Below are 18,415 nucleotides of genomic sequence, written 5' to 3'. Positions count from 1 at the left end.
TCACAACTGCTACAAGCATTCTCTTTTGTTCTCTCTACTGTGTACAACCTTCTAGCGTCCTGAGTCTGCAGACTGGGAAAGGAAACCATGGACAGCTCCTCCAGGGCGACCCACCCATTTCTTATAGTAATTCACAATCTGACGCAGAGCAGAAGAACAGTCCTTGGGAGCTGAAAGCTAACACCTGACAGCTGAGGTGGCTTCAGTCATGGACATTCCTCCAGCTTAGGGGCCTCCATCACCTGGAGGAGGAAACTGGGGCCCTGCAGATGATAAGCTGCAAGAGGAACAGTAGGACAATGATGAGGTAGAAGAAATACTTCAGACTTCCCACTGCCAGAAGGAGTCATGGGTGTGATTGTTTTTCAGCACCCTTGTCGGAGTGCTGAATGCTCAGCCAGCCCGGGGTCACACCCAGTCACAGCAAAAAGGCTCAGTACTTGTTTGGCACCACCTCCATACCCTATCACATTGAAACATTCCATTTGGCTGCACTCAGAAAAGCCATTCCTTTCTCTGGGCATCCTAGCACCTCTTCGACATCACCATCCGCCTCCAGCATTGCCCACAGTCATACCACTGGGTTGGGCAGAGTGCTCCTCATGTCACATCACAAGCTACACAGGAGTAAGCTGACATCTATGATCAGAGGACAAGTGTAACCCTGTATAAATTGTGATATGCTCATTAGCCAGAGGGAGCAATTCCTGAGTGCGTTCAAGGCAGCAGTGAGGGCACACAAAAATAATTGCCCCCTCTCTTAGTTCCATCGGCAGTGCTATGCATCTTTCCTTCTCCATCTGTCCCTCCTTTTCAGTGATTTGTGCACTCTACACCTTCAGTCCATCCCTGCCTCTTCTGCTCCAGAAATAAAAACAAGTCCTGTGGAGAACCAGCTTTCTAAGTTAAAAACTAGAATAAAAGAAATACTGTAACTTGCTGTTAATGGCCTTCCATGCTGTCCGCAGACAAGCGTAAATGTCTGCATACTAAACAATCAAAAAACTGTATTAATACTACTTTATTCATGTTATTGTTCATGTATATATTAAAATGAATAAAAACAATTTTGAAAAAAAAAGAAATAAAATAAAATCAGAGAAAAAAAAGACTGGGAATGGAAGCTGTATTAACAAAACTCCTTTTTTGGTTTTTTTTGTTTCATGTAGGGTCTTAAAAGAACCTTTTCGTGGTAAGAGTGTGTTGTCAAAATATACACATACAATTTCTTGGATTATGCTTTTTCAGTATGTACTCATATTTTCACAATGGAATTCCTTTCACAAAAGAATATTCACTGCATTGTGAATATTTGAAAGAAAACAATAACTTCTAAGATTTGTATGATGCGTGCCATCCTTTCTAAAAATGTTTACTCCATGAATATTGTCATTTTTAAGAAATGCACAGACAGCATTATTCACATTCGGCCTGTCAAAGTATCTGATTTGAGGAAAAATTCATCAGACCTGTCAAAGTATCTTTCATTGCAAACTGCAAAGATACTCCAGTAACGTACCCTAAACGGTTACCTCCGCAATTAATAAAAATCATGTCTGGATGGCTCAAATACACCATGTTCTAACACATGGGTGACAGTCTATTCCCCTCATATCACAAACTCCATAAAATAACACCTCCAATATTTCAAAGCCAAGATTATGTGAAATACCAAGCTGCTTTGCATACATTTCCAACCAATAATCCAAGGAATCTCCTATGATCCAAACAGTCTTCTTGTTTAGCTCCATGATTTCAGAAATTTAAACAAGAAATGAAGACTTGGTGCCCTGTCTTATCCAGTTCAACTCCTACTCCACAAACAGAAGGCCTGATTGGTTGAGTTTCCAGGGGACCATGGGAATCTTCAACGTCCCCGGCCATTGCAGTCCTCTTTCCATGGAGGGCATTGCAAAAGTGCCCAATTGGCACATGCGATCTATCTGCGAGCAGCAGTACACATTTCTGGACATTGGGGCACAAGGCAACATTTATTTTACTTTTACCCTTATCTCTTTACCCTTATCTTTTCACAGAACAATCCGCCATTCACATTCACAGACCCTCCATCTAACCTTCTCACCTCAGCTCAGCGGTTCAGATGAATCTTTCAACTATGAGAGTTAATTTGTACTGTGATTCAGAGCCTGCTCCATCACAAGCTATCTTTACAGAATTCTAATTCCAGGATCTACAGTCAACATCTAAGAAGAATCCTACAGGTATAATGTAATTTTCAAAAGTTATATACTATACCACCTTGCTTATAATGTGACTTCAACTATAAACTTGTTCATATGCTGCAAAACATGCTTGCCACCAGCACCCATCCACATTTTTTAGCACTGTGTTTAAAGCTACTTCTCCTTAAATTGTGACTGCTGCATAATATACTACATTTGGTAGTGTACAATTCCATAATTTCAAAAAGCTCAATTACTAAACTGCAGTACAAATAATAATCAGAATTTTTAGTAAATGGCCTGCTTTGTCTCAAAACTATAAACCACCTTCATATTAAATACAATACATTATACCTGCTGCTAGATTGCCACTTCAACTATATTTTATTTTATGTGCTGCAACACATAATTGCCTGAAACACCAATCCCAATTTTTCAGCAGTCCTTTTAAAAAATACTTCTGATTGCATGCTCGCTGCTACATATCCTACTATATATAGCAGTGCACCATTCCGAAATTAAAAATAGCTCAATTACCAAGCTACAGTACAGAAAATAATGAGGTATTTTAATAATAAATAATAATAATAATAATAATAATAATAATAATAATAATAATAATAATAATAATAATAATAATAATAATAATAATAAATAAATAATGAATGCCCTATATTGAATCAAAACTATAAAACACTTTCCTATTACAATATAATATACTTCCTTGGTTATAATGTCACTTCAACTATAACTTATTTTCTGTGCTGCAAAACATTATTGCCTACAGCACTCATCCCAACTATATAAAAACAAGCAAGTATTTAGCACTTCTTCACATGTTGAACACTAACACTGTGCTGTCTTTTACATTTCCAGAAGAACAGTTTACCCAAGAAACCAATGCAACAAAGGAAGTTCTTTAATTTCTAAAAGAAGTAAGTATATTAGTATTCAGTGAAAAAACTTTGTTAAAGGGACGTTATGGTTACAAGTAAAACCGAAAACCCCCAGAAATTTGCCAGTTATGCTAAGGTAAGCAACCATAACTCACGCCACCACTGTGCACCCGTGCACTGCTAAGAGTAACACACAGGATATTAAAGATGACATCACAAATGTCATTCATGACATCACTGATGACATCAAATGTCTGGCCCCCTCTTTTCTTTCCTTTACTAACATATCTAGACCACATGGTTTTCTTCAGTAACAGTCAGGAACTAAAAATTGAAAAGGTACTATATTTGTAGACTTATGGCCTCATTACGACTCAGGCGGTAAGGGTTTTACGGCGGCGTAAACAGCGCCGACCCTTACCGCCTGAGTACGAGGTCCCTTATCGCCATGGCGGATTTAACACCTGCTTTTAGCAGGTGTTAAAATCCATGGCGCTAAGGGACCATGGAGTTAATTACGCCACCGTAATTTACGGTGGCGTAATTAACGCCTTCCCCACTCCCATTATGCCCTATGGGGCAAAAATGGGAATGGGGAAGGGTAAATGGGGATTGGGGATTTACCGCCCCGCCAACCTCGGAATGGGGCGGTAAGTCCGCCAACCACCATGGCGTAAACTTAGTTTACGCCATGGTGGTAAAGTCACGGCCCAGGCGGTAACTTACCGCCTGGGTCGTAATGAGGCCCTTATTCTTCAAATATGTTCTTACAGTAATTCCCTTAGGGTCCAGTCACATCGTTTGAAAAATATATATAGGGAAGACACAGGCTTGAAAGACAGCAATCCTTTCTGTGCATCAAGATAATTGGTGAAGTTATCAGCACTTTCTGATAATTCTGCTGTACTTACTGTACTTTCCCTGTATATGCTCATATTTGTATACATTGTACTGACACTACTTTCCTTAGGGTCCATTGACATAATGTGATACATATACATAGGGGAAGTAGCAGTGTTCCAACAGATCAATCATTTCTGTGCAAGAAGATAATCATTTAGATTATGAACACTTTCTAGAAGTAATGCTGCTTTTTTGCTTACTTCACTTTTCCTGTATATGCTCATATGTGTATATGTTGTTGTCTCTTTGTGGTTTGTCTGTAATAATGCAATTATGTAGTAGGTGGGTTGTATTGGCTACTTATTACATGTTTCACAGAACGCAAAACTCTAATAAGAAAACATTTATCATTTCACTATTCAACATGGCAAGATTATGAATATTGCACCTCCATCATACATGCTGCACACAATGTCTATGTTTCTACATGATTAGCTTAGTATACTGGAAAGAACTTCATAATAGAATGCTTATTTATATCAATGCATTGCTTAATGCACTACATAGCTCATGATATTTATTCAAATGTTCCTTGACACTTTTTTCTCAAAATTTTAATAAGAATCCCTTCTACAGACTTTTCATGAAAAGTAAATGCACATGTGATGTCATCAGTGATGTCATCTATGACATTTGTGATGTCATCTTTAATGTCCTGGGTTTTAATCTTAGGAGTGCACAGTGGTGGTGCAAGTTATGGTTGCTTAGCTTACGATAACTAGCAAATTTCTGGGTTTTTTCTGTTTTACTTGTAATCATAACGTCCATTTAACAACGTTTTTTCACTGAATTTCATAGGTTTTTAGTGGCGCAACTTAACCATAACGTCCCTTTAACAAAGTTGTTTTCACTGAATTTCATTGGTTTTTAGTAGCGCAACTTAACCATAACGTCCCTTTAGCAAAGTTTTTTCACTGAATTTCATAGTTTTTTAGTAGCTTAACTTAACCATAACGCCCCTTTAACAAAGATTTTTCACTAAATATAGATATAGATAGCATGAATTTGATAGGTATTTAGTAGAGTTCCCTTAGTTTGTTTACATGTAACATAGAACGTACTGAACCCCCTGCCCCATGCTAGTGGTTCCGAGGTCCGCGGACCGAGCGCATGTACATGGACGGGCTCGGCCAACATCAACACTGTCCAAAAACTCAGGGGGTATTTTACATTGTTGTATTATACAATAAACACACTAAACATGGTCAAACACAAGTATATAAATACATTACATTAAAAAAGAAATAAAAAGTGCAAACTGTATATGTAAGAAACCAACAGTCCAATTACATAGAATATGCAAAATAATGGAACATACCAAAAAAAAAATTACATATGCCTCCAGCAGAATTACCTCACAGAAATTGCACTGCAAAAATCAACAGCACACCTACGCAGCAGTAACAGCAAAACTTAAAAAGAAACTGCTAAGGACACTGTATTAATTTCATATAATTGTAAACTTTCTCTATTAGGGTAGACTAAAATTATTTTTTTTTCTTTTTTTACACAGAAATGTCTAGTACTTTGGAATGGCTAGAAGAAAATTTTCCTCAGGACGAAATGAGTGAAAACAGTGATAGTAATGGTAGATGCTACACTTCTGTAAATAAACCAATGAATAACCATTATTTTATGTGTACTTAACATATATATATATTTTTTAACCGACCATACAGACAATTAGAACAATACAGAAACAGACACCTTAAAAAATCATCTGCAGCGTGTAGAGCAAAAAATTGATCTATTAATGACAAATTTCAATCTTTTAAAAAACTTTGAAGAGGACCATATAAAGGAAAACATGAAATATCACTGTCCCACATGTACCTGTAGCCCTTCTCCATGTCCCAGACAACCATCCCCAAAAATTCCCCAGCAAGAAAAATGTTATGATGAGACTTCAGTTCTTCCTCCCCTACAATCCAACATGTACACATCCCTAATTACCCTGTATTTGTATCAGTTTATACTTCCCCTCTCTTTGATAATTTTTATATTTTTATACAATGATAAAATATTATGTGTGCTGTTACTATATTCCTGTGTGTCTTATTTTTTTTAAAAAAGGCAGTTAGGGTGTCCGCGGACAGCGCGGGTGTCCAGGATGTCTGTAATTAACCAAAATGGGGGTGTCCTAAGGACACTATACCTGTTCGCAATCAAAATGGAGGTGTCCACAGGACACTAAATTCGTCTGCATGTCTGCAACTATTCACAATGAACTGTCTTTAGAACATACCCTCTGTTCGCATTGTCCGCAACTACAATGAATATGTCCGTAGAACACATAGCCCATCCGCCTGTCCGCAAAGTTGAGACGCACATTTAATTTGGTCGAGGGCTTCAACTCTGTCCGTAGAACACACGCACGCATGCGTATTGCACCCTTGGGTCCTACGAACATCGCGCCTGTCCGTAACTGTCTGCCGCATATGTGTTGTACTTTTAATTACTTCGGGGACACAAACACTATCCGTAGAACACCAGCACGCATGCGTACACCCAACCTGCACATTTGGTGTCCTACGGAAGCCCGTCCCATTCACGAACATGTCCGCAACGTCATTATGTGACCACACCACGCTAAGCATAGGTCCTTGTTCGCTAACACAGTCCGGGCCCCCGGACATTAGAAAAGTGCTTCTTTGAGCAATCTAAAGTATTTTCCTGGAAAAGTTCAGCCTTGCAAATGTCCCAGACAATGTCTCTAGCGATCTACATACTTTTGGGAACTTTTTGAGCCCTTTTTTGGTGTTTGAAGTGTTCGCAGACAGCGTGGGTGTTCGCGAATTGCGCCCCAGCACACCTATAAAAGGCCACACCCCACAGCTGATCTTCATTCTGCTTTTGGATTTCCAAGCAAGACAGACCATTGCTGGACCTGCTTTTGCTACTGCATTAATTCCTTTTGGAAAATTCCTGCCAGCTGTCCTGATGGCATCCATGGCTGCTGCTGGTTCTACTTCTGTCTCAGCACAACCCCTCCACCACCACCTTCCCAAGGGCCTGCAGAGGGGAACATGTGTGAGGATATGGAGGAGGATGAAGAGGATGACGAGGATGAGGTAGTGGAAGTCCCTACTAATAGCACTCACCATGTGTCTTGGGCGTGGAGGTTGTTTACCACTCTTGATGGAGTACCCAAAGCTCAAGCAAACAAGGTGCTCTGCACTCAGTGCCAGCTGGTGCTGAGTCGTGGCAAACCAGGTTTGTACAGCTACGGTACTAACTCGATGAAGAGACACCTAAAGTCATTCCACTGCGTGGCTATTTGTAAGGTTGTACCTTGCGATAAATGTAGTAGGTTGAGTTCCTCTGCAGCATCCTCCGTTTTTGCTCCTGCCACCACAAGAGATACTTCTGTGGGGCAGCGCATCCGTCCAGCTGCCTCGCAGGCCATATGTGATTCGTAGACCCTTACCTTTTGTGGGTCACAGTTCACAGTATTATGTATGTACTGCGACGCAGTTCTCTGCATGGGGGAGACCTTTCAAAGTGCTTTCGAGGCTGCGGTCCGGGAGCATGAGAAGGACTGCCAACTACCTGAGTAAGACCCACCCTACATCTTCCTCTCTCCACCTGCCCTTTCTTATTACCGTGGTTGATGCCCTTTCCTTACCTTCCTTCCTTCCCTTCCTTTCCTTATGTGTCATGTCTGAAAAATAAAATAAAATACAAAACAACAAAAAAAAAAAAAAAAAAGCTCTCTCCAGAGCCATCCTTTCACAGTTCAAAAATAGAAGAGCCAATGAAATGCTGCAGGGCCCTGTGCATTTTTAGAAGTCCACAGACAGTCCGCGGACATTGACATTTTTGGGGGGCTGCCCTATCAAAACCATTCACTCTTCTCTGGGAGGAAGTCGTGGCTCTGAAAAGAGCCTTTTGCTGGTGTTTTTTTGTGTTTCAAAACTTCAAATGCTCAACACCTACTGGAAAAAGGATTACTATAAATCCAAAAAGGGTCGCAATGCATTTTGTATATTTTGCAGAAAAATCTGATTGCCAGCATAAGTAAGATGTACTCCATCTCTGCGAAAACTGTGTGTACTACGAAACATAATATTTTCATTGTGTAAAGAAGACATGCTAACATCTCTCAAAAAGGCACAAACAACCTTGTTGACATTGTGCTTCGCTTCCTCCATTTGTGGACCAAATGAAGAAGAACACAGCCAGATTTGTCTCTGCGCAATACGAGAAGATATTACTCGGGACTTTCGAAAAATGTCCATGACTTTCCCAAGTCCTTCTTTCATTGCAAATTGCAAAGAGATTCCAGAGACATGTCCTAAACTGTTCCCTCCACAATGGATAATAATAAAGTCTAGATGACGCTGTGTCACCAAAGTAGCACAAAGAGGTACCAAAACCAGCCTCTTCATTCCACGCACTCCATGCCAGTGCACTTCCATATGAGGGAATCCAAGATGTGCAGCCACTCCACAGCGATCTGCATGCACCTCCAACCAATTTATCCATGAGTCTCCCAAAATCCAGACAATCTGCCTTCTGAAAGACACAGCCATATCTATCTGCTCTCTTCTCAGGAAAAAAAACTTTCTGACAAAGTCTCTGCTTACACATCACACCCAGCAAACCTTATTGACCAATACCTTGCCCTGCTAAGTGTCATTTACATGCCTCTCAGCCTCAAAATCCCTGTACGTAATACGCGCTGTCCGCAGACAATCGCGGTGTGCGTGGACAAATCGTAAAATCTGAGAGTGGGGAATGAAAATTTGAATCGTGTGCCCCATTTCCTCTTAGAGATTGACTCTGAAAAGAGCCAATATTTTTTTTTTTTAAGATGCTTCAGAAACACCTTTTATTTTGTAAATTTTATTGGTTTTATTTCCTTATTTTCCTCCAAATATCTTCACATTAGCTTCTCCAAAGCAATCCTTATGTTCCAAAACAGCACGGCATTTCCCATAAAAGATAAAGACATGCCATCTTCTTTAAAATAAACAACATTACCAGAATCAATGTTGTCATTATTGCAAAAGAACATGCCCGCTCTAATCATAAAAGTGAACATGCCTTGGTTAATTAAACACAAAGCAACATTTTGCTGAGGAGAAAAAACAGAACTATTGTCCAAACTGATCTAGGTACCAAAGCAGAAAAAATAACCTTGGCATTTGGAAGTACTTTCATAACTGCCTGAACTAAGTTTCCAGATCTTGCAACAAAGTAGGGGCACTGACATAGCCGAAATGCAAAGCACCACAGTGTAGGACAACTACATGTGGACTATTAAACCTAGCCATATCCTGACAAACGTCTAGCATTGCCTGCAAATTGAAACCAGGCACAGTGCTCCACACCACTTCCACTCCTTTTATGTGAAAATTGTTAGCCACATTCCTAGATTTAGCATACTGTTCCAAACCATTCACAAACATATCTCTAACCACCAACACCCTGACTTTCTCTACCTCTGCCATTTTCATTTCACACAGCCTCTCTCAATACGAAGCAGAACCTCAACACCTGATTGGCTAATCCCCAAAATACACTTCTATTTCATGCTCAGAAGCCCCCAATGTGGCACGCCCTGCCCGCGAACAACCGCAGTGTCCGTGGAACGCGTAACTAACACTGGGGCAGCCCTTCTACCCTTTCCGCTTCACTCTCTGCACCATTCCCTCATTTGCTACTGTTAAGCAGTCACACAACCATCTACCAATCACATCCAAGGACTCTACATCTAACTCCGTCATCACAGTTCAGCACTTTAGATGTACTGTTGATCACTCTGAGGACAACTGGGCTGTGATTGCAAAGCACGTACATCAACAACTACTGCAAAACTCTCCTAGATTTCTGCTATCAGATACATCCACACCCTCATGAAGGAACATAAACTACAGATAAAAATATTTTCTGCACAGTACATATACTGCTCTTGTATAAATGCATATAAATGGGGTAACTACCACTTACCCAGTATAACCCAAAGCTCCCAACCTTTTATGTCACCTAGGCGGGTGAGAGGCCATAGAAGTGAATGGGAATATGAGGGACTTTGAGGGTGATTCAGATGCTTGCAAGGTGGTTAACACGAAAAATGTAGTAAACCAACACATGCAAGATCTCCCCCTTCCCTTCAGTCTGCAACGCAAGCACCACACCCTTCATTGCAATCCTTACTTTATTTCAGACTCTCCCTTCTCCAAGCACCACAGGATCACCCAGTAGTTTGCTAATCACCTGCAGTCAGGTACATTTGCTTTGTCCCATTGCCACTTTTCCTTATTTCAACCTTCTCCCCTACAGCTATCCTGGAGAGTAATAAGCTGCTGAACCCATCAAATCCTGCTACTTTATTTCCCACATCTTCACAAATGCATATATTGCATGTTTTTCCCGACAGTTCCTGCCATTTACCCTGTATAACTAGCTAGAAAAGCATACAGTTATATCTCCTATCTCCTAACATCCAATAACACCGCCTTAAAAAGCCAAGTGTGCTCTGTGTGCTTACTATTGTAATCATTTCAAAAGCATGTTCAACTGACAGATTCTAAGTAAAATATACAGAATGCACATAGACAAAGGAAAGTGCATCTACATGCTATGCACAGTTATCAGAAAGCACTGCTACTGCAAAAAAAAACAAATCATGTCTACATTAACAACAGTGCTATTAATGCACATATTTACTAACTTCTTTCTTTCACAATTGAAGTGAAGACCACTCTCCTGAATACCAGCAGCATCTAAAGTACAAACCAAAACTCAGAAGAAACCTACTCTTTCCATCCAGAAAAGTAAGTCAAAACTGCCATAATATTCTGTTACTCAAACAAACACTATAGAATTCTAGTATTGTAGACCAAACAATTGTATTAACCCTGCAGCATTAGATCCAGTATTACTGCTTGCCCCTCAGCAGCTGCATACTTTATATTGTCATCTGAACACCAGTATAGTAACACACAAATATGAGAATAGCCTTCCCAACCTGAAGTAACAGCCCGTTGCACAATCACACACCTCTAAATACATGCTTACCATCATACTCAGACACTCATGCACAAAGCACACATACATTGCACAACATCCCAACCCACACTTTCTTTTTTTCTCCAACAGACCCCAAAGAATTCCTACCAAAAAGAAACTCTGTTGAAAGCATACCAAAAACATTTTTTTACAAAAAATGTTCTGCCACAGAGTCCTTCAGAACCGCATAAAAACAGGAGAGAAATCACTCACAACCCTTAACATCTACCATAGAAAATTAATCCTAGAAGCTCTCATAGACAGTTCAATCCTTCTCAAAAGGAAATTATTTATTTTAGTTTTAAACAGAATGAAACCATTAACAAAACTAAGTACTAAACTACAAAAAAGACTTCTCAATAAACAGAATAGCAACAAACATAACTTTTCAAACATCTGTGGAGGTGAATGGACTCCCAACACAGCACAGAACCATATCTCAATGAAGAAGCATACAAACAAAAGCAAATAAACCCAATTGGCATACATAGCAGTGGACGAGGGTATGAAACATTTTAGAATACCACTATGGAACAAGAAACACTGCTAACAAAAATATCCCCAGAAGACTTAGTATCAACTCTCCATTCTACTGAACAAATGCGTCCAGTGTACAAATGGCCGTGCACATCAATGTGTAACATAGCCAAAAAATCTTTCAAATCTTTATGCCAGTTCCTCAATCAATATGTGAAAGGCAAAGACAAAATCAAAATAAAACTATTACAAAGTATGGACTCCTGCCCAGTGCACAAATGCACAGGACTACAAGAACATTCATTAGCCTGCATTTCTGAACCTATTTGAAAAGCAACCTCCACCATATCAAAATAATATCAACACACCATACAACTATAAGAAATATGGTTCATAAACTGTACTATTCCAACTGCACTTTAGCACTAGCCAATGTAAATAACTATCTTCTACATGGCACAGCCAAAGAACTACTCGAAGAAATAGAGTATATCCAGAGAAAATATTTTGCAAGTGAAAGCAACGTACAAAATACAATTGCTTTAGAACAGACTACCAACAACTTTACAAATGGCAACCTTCTACTACACATGTGTGTGTGTGTGTGTGTGTGTGTGTGTGTGTGTGTGTGTTGCCGCAGGACTTTTTATAAGAATAGTACAAAAACTGTAGACATAATGTACAAAATAGAAGACAATGAAGATTCCAAGTGGCTCCAATTAGCTCTCTATTTTATAGCAGAAAACAAATACGAAATGACTGACCCCTTAATACTTTGCAGTTACTGCACTGCAAAACTTGACAACAACCTAACACCTTAAAGTGCTATCACAAATAACTTGGAATTATTCCGACCACCAAAACTCCTGCAACAACTTAACTTGTATGAGAGCATCATAATTCAACCAGTGCAACCATTTCAAGCAATAATACACCTTCACCCAAAAACAGCAAAACTACCTCCCTCTAAATTACTGAAAGGCATTCATGGCAAAGTAGTTTATTTGCCATTAGATCTCAAAGAAAATGTACGCACTCTGGGAGTGTAACGTCCAATAGATCAATCTTTAATTATCTTTGTAAATGGAGTACCTACAAAAGACAGATAAATGTGGCAACAACTTGTGGACTTACATAAAGTTAGACAAGCCCTGCAATATCTAAAAGACAACAATGAATACTACAAAGAAATAAATATTGAAGAAAACCTGAGGGAAACCACTGAAATAATTCAAGACTCATCAGAAACTGGTCAATTTCAACTTCTAGATCCTGCTACAGAATCCAATATTTTAGACCATCTAAAGACACCATAGATGACGCACTGGAAACATACAAAATGTGACAAGTCAAAGGATCTCGAATCAGCATATGGGAAAAAAGTATACAAGCACGTGCCTTTCCTCTACTGTTTCCTACTGGAAAAGGAGGAAGGTGCGATGATAGACCCACACAAATAACAGCATCAGAATACCGCTCTTTACAAATGTATTCTGAAGACCCCAGATTCAGACAAAACGTGGAATAAATATTCCACCTTTTCTTTGAAAGTGAACTAGCAACTCTATGCTACAGAGTTGCACACACATTGAAATCAGGTACCAATTTTCAAAATATGTCAGCTACGCAATTACTACAAAAAGTGCAAGAAAAAGATGAGGTTTCACAGTCAAGCATTACAAATCTTTTAGCAAATATGTGTGGTACAAAACAATACTGGTTCTGACTTCACAGAGATGTACGCTGTATGATAAGAAACCTTGGCCCACCCACTTGGTTTGTGACATTAACTTGTGCAGAATATGCATGGGAAGATTTACACGATTTCCTACGCATAGCAATTAAAAACAAAACAAATATAGATATAAAAACACCAGGAGAACTCTGCTCTCTAGATCCTGTAAATGTATCAAGATATTTCCATCATTGCTTTATTGAAATGCTACACTTCATTTGTAATAAAACTGTTCATCCCCTTGGAGAAGTGCACCACTTCTTTTGGAGAAATAATACCAAGCCAGAGGAGCACCAGACATCCACATGCTTTGTGTGGATTAAAGATGCCCCTAAATTTGGTGAGGACACTGATCCCACTGTTTTGCAGTTCATCCAAAATATGTCACTTGTGAAATCCCTTCACAAACGACACATGGTGACCTTCATGCACAAATTTTACAATTTCAAAGACACAAATATGGGAAGTATTGTTGTCGCAAATATAAAAACAAAGGGAAATACTACACCAAATTCTACTTTGATTTCTATAGACCAGTTTCAACAACAGGTCAAGTAAACAACTTCATGTCTTCATTTAGACATAGCGTCAAAGGTAAATCAAAAACACATATTACATAAAAAGAACAGAAAGATCAAAATACATCAATGATTACAATGTAATAATTGCCCTCCTATGGAATGCAAATATAGATGTGCAGTACATTGCAGACAATTCCACCGCAGTTGCACAAATTGTCACAGCCTACCTAACCAAAACAGAAAAAACAGAGCTCAAAGAACTCTGGGATGACATATCACCTGACAAAACATTATCACAGAAATTGCACAGCTTAGGAATAAAAATGCTCTTACATAGAGAATGTGGCTTCTATGAAGCAGCAGACCATTTAACCGGTACTGCCTTGTATGGAAAATCTGAAAATATAGTATGGCTAAGCCTTGGTCCTGCTAAATCTAGAAAAAGAGTTCTGAAATCATATGAAGACAGAGAAACAATAGCCAAAATTGATCCCAACAGCCAAGACATTTTGAAAAACAATTTACTGGACACATACTACCCAAACAGGAGTACCACTTTGGAAACCATGTTTCTATACCACATAGCCCAAAACTTCACATACAAAAATAATATTAAACAAGATGAGAAGAAAGGTAGATACAGAGTGTAAAATTGTGAAGGCAGCTTAGTGAGTGAAACTTACAAAATGAAGCTTAATCATATCAAGTTGTAATTCAAAACTCCTCAACATAAAGAACTGTATTACATGTCCCTGCTACAACTTTTTAAACCATGGAGAAAAGAAGAAGATTTACTAGATACCTATGCCTCCTATGAAGACGCTTTCAAAGCAAATGAAAGCACTATAACAGACATAAACTTTACACAGTACAAAACAATGTTGCACAATGAACAGCAACATGAAGAAGACCTCCAGGTGCAACTAGTTGTGACACGCCTGAAGCAGTAGTCAACCTTCTGTAACAGGAAGCCAAAAACCTCTTGGACTGCCACTAATAGCAAATGAGGCAGAATTAGCCATGGCAGAAGTAGAAAAAACACAAACTGAACATGGTGTGCAGCATGAAAATAAAAATTGTACCTGCCAAGACTATAGCAGTATAGGTTTGCCAAGACTACAAACCTATACTGCTATACATAAGTGGTCAACCTGGTTAAACATTCTTAATCAGAATTATCAGCAAATTCCTCCAACAATTGACAAACAACAAACTTTCAGCTGTTGTAGCCCCCCACAGGTTTAGCTGCCTACAACATAGGCTGTGTCACTTTACACCGATTACTACTCCTTCCAGTAGAACACCAAAACAAATTAGACTATTACAAACTTTCTCCAGAAGCTGCAATGGAACTACGCAGAGTTTTCAAACAAATGAAAATGCTGCTAATAGATGAAGTAAGCATGGTTTCCAATCTAATGTTAACCTTCATTCACCTCAGATTACAAGAGGTCCTGAAAACAGACTATGAAGAACTCTTTGGAGGAGAACACATTATAGTTTTTGGTGATCTTCTTCAATTAACACCAGTTAAAGGTGAACCTATTTTTAAAACCTTAGGGCACAAACTATGCTGTAAAACTCTTGGCAGCATAGGAAATGTCAACCTTTGGCAACATTTCCAATATAAAAAATTAGCTGAAAACATGCGTCAGTCTGCAGACCTCACATACGCCAACATTTTGAAAAGTATTAGAGTTGGTGTACTATCTCAAGAAGCACAATCTATATTGAAAACCAGGCACATCCATGCACTCTATGGCCATAATTCATGTGTTTCTGATGCCATGGAACAATTAGCACACAGAAATGTAAACTGTATGTCCTTGATGCCAACTCTTGCAACCTGTTCAAAATGTAATGAAACAATGTTAAAAAAATAAATGCAACCAATACTTGAAATTTGCTCCACAGACAAACTGGACGTACATGGTATGACACTACCCATATGTCAACAAGCCACAACAAAGCTAAATACATCAGAAAACTATCTCTAACACAGCTGGTTTAGAGAAAATATTAACATTATCTTTAAACTGTAGAGTAATGCTTAAACAGAACCTTGATGTGGACCAAGGACTAGTTAATGGTGCACTTGGTACAGTTGTTCGCTTTCAAGCATACCCACGCAACAACAACATTCAGTTTGTCAATATTCTCTTTGACAAATTATCAGAAGTTAAAAGGATAGGACGCTCAACAGCCCGCTTCCTTCTTTCCAAAGACATGTGTGTACGCAGAGAACAATTTTCTCTAACTCTAGCATACGCAGTCACCATTCACAAATCACAAGGTCTTACCGTAGATAAAGCATTGATAGATATTGGTAGCACAGTGTTTAAAGAAGACATGAGCTATGTAGCACTATCACGCTTATGTACACTTGACAGACTATTTCTAGTCAACTTTGATGCAAGTAAAGTAGATGCTGATATTCCTTGCATTCTAGAATAAAATAGACTATGTTCACTCTACACCCCACATCTAAAAACCTATTGTGTTCCTCAGAAAGCAAACCTTTGTAAAAGAAAACTACTTCACTCTCGAATTATGCTGGATCTCACAGCAATTCCTCCAAAGAAATTAAAAGAAGCTACTACTTCATCAAGAACCACAACCAAAGAAGAATGTACTGCACAAATAAAGTCAACTACCTCTTCAAAGAAACAACGCGCACTCCGAACAAATGACTTGGACACAGAACTGTCAGGTCCATTCAAATAATGAAATTCAACTGGTGTAAATTGCTACACAAATGTGGCAATCAATATTCTATTCCAATTGCCACCAATTATTGACAAAATGTACTTACGCGGGACAGACCATTTGTGTTTGCAAATGTTAATCCTTCAAAGAAATTCAACCAACAATCCTGACAACACTTACAGTGTTTGTGGAATAAGGCAGGAATTGGACAACTGTGCTGGAATGGTCAAATTCACTATAAACAGACAAGAAGATCCACAATAATTTCTACTGTACTTACTACAAGTACTAGAAAACAAAAATGTACCTATGAATGAAATCTTCCAGATTTCATACATGGGGAAACATTCATGCAATCTTTGCAGCCATGTCGCACAAGAAGAAGTTGCTAATTAACGCTTTTTATATGTATTCGCACCTAACTGTGAATTCATTCCATTTCAGCAACTTGTACAAAATGCAAACCATAGCAGATTATGTACTACCTGCAATTCAGATAATCGCTCCACCTTACAAATACAGACACATAGTAAATACATAATAGTAATGTTTTATGATACAATGCAGATGGTACCAACACCAACTGTAAACTGACTGGATTCACACATGGTCAAGTATCACTTGCTAAGAAAACCTTCACAACAATAGGTATAATCTACAACACAGGAGCCACAACCAATGCAGGTCACTACACTTCATATATAAAAAGGAATTGTGGATGGTTCGAATTTAATGATGCTACCATTACTCTAAAACAGAGATTACCAGCAAATCTTGTGAACGCTTACTTAATTTTCTTAAAACCAACATTTTATACATAATCTGTGTGTGAACATACACAAAACTTCAACTTCAAAACTATGCACAGTTAGAATACGCCAACAGGTATCTAACTGCCCCAGGATTCTGCAACAAGCAAACAGATAAATTAATACCACTAAAATGAAACAAGAAATAAACAGTTAAAATACGCCAACATGTATCTAACTGCCCCAAGATTCTGCAACAAGCAAACCGATAAACGAATACCACTAAAATGAAACAAGAAACAAACAGTTAGAATACACAAACAGGTATCTAACTGCCCCAAGATTCTACAACAAGCAAACAGATAAATGAATACCACTAAAATGAAACAAGAAATAAACAGTTAGAATACACAAACAGGTATCTAACTGCCCCAAGATTCTGCAACAAGCAAACAGATAAATTAATACCACTAAAATGGAACAAGAAATAAACAGTTAGAATATGCCAACAGGTATCATACACCTATTCAATTCATCCTACTGAAATCAATAAAATAAATATATTGTACCACAACGTAGAAAGTTTATTTTTAATCCAGCATGGATTTTTTTCCCCCTGACCCAATGATTTAATGAGCAAACACAGGAACTGAGCAAATTGCACAGTACTCTGGTTTGAACTATAGTACTTCTAAAGTACTAACTATGAGGGTCGACAAAATACAAAAATGTCTACTATGCAATGCAATACTTATTATAAACTACCTACACTAGCATTTTTTTTTCTTTTATAGTTGTGATTGAAAGAAATGTCTGCTTCAACTACCCATGTCATGAAAAAACAGCATACAACCACAAAAGATGAAACAGTAAGTATATAATGATTGGACTCACAAACAGCACAGCATAACACACCCATTCAAGCAAACACCTGACCATAGACCACAATCCAAAATGTTTGCTTCCATGGGTATCTTATGCTGAAGTGCTTGTTGCCAAACACTACAATCTTGACTGCATGGCCTGGCCAAAACTCTTCATACAGCCTCAACAAAGGAAACAGTAAGTATATAATAATTAAACTCACAAACACTGCAACATAACACAGCAATGCAAACAAACACCTCACCAATAAATACAACCCAAAATCCATACAGTCTTCAATATCAACAATCTGAACACAATCCAACAAACAAACTAACACACATCATCTCACCAAGTCATTGACATT

The sequence above is a fragment of the Ambystoma mexicanum genome, chromosome 5q (genome assembly GCF_040938575.1).
Source record: "Ambystoma mexicanum isolate Mex_15411 chromosome 5q, UKY_AmexF1_1, whole genome shotgun sequence".
Taxonomy (NCBI): domain Eukaryota; kingdom Metazoa; phylum Chordata; class Amphibia; order Caudata; family Ambystomatidae; genus Ambystoma; species Ambystoma mexicanum.
Note: the sequence above shows the minus strand (reverse complement) of the source record.